We start from the raw sequence: 322 nt of genomic DNA, 5'->3' as shown, positions 1-322 counted from the left end.
CTCTCAATTTTTTCTCAATTTTTTTTTGTAAAATATGATTTCTCATTATTCAACATTTTTTCACATATTTTCTCTTAGTATTACTTAAAAAGAGTATAATAAAATATCACACTTTATAAAAAAAAATTGAGAGAATTCATTTCGCTGCACATCCTTAAAGTTCTTAATTTGAACCACGAACTGGTTTTGGCCAAATTTTCTGAGTTTGATCGATTTTCATATTCAAATGGTTAAAGAAGCCAATTGAACTATATAAGAGTCAAATTTATTAATTTTTTAGTCAAATTGATCAGTTTAGTATATATAATATATATGTAAAATA

Source organism: Arachis ipaensis, chromosome B09 (assembly GCF_000816755.2).
Source record: "Arachis ipaensis cultivar K30076 chromosome B09, Araip1.1, whole genome shotgun sequence".
Classification (NCBI taxonomy): Eukaryota; Viridiplantae; Streptophyta; class Magnoliopsida; order Fabales; family Fabaceae; genus Arachis; species Arachis ipaensis.
This window is presented reverse-complemented; position numbering follows the sequence as displayed.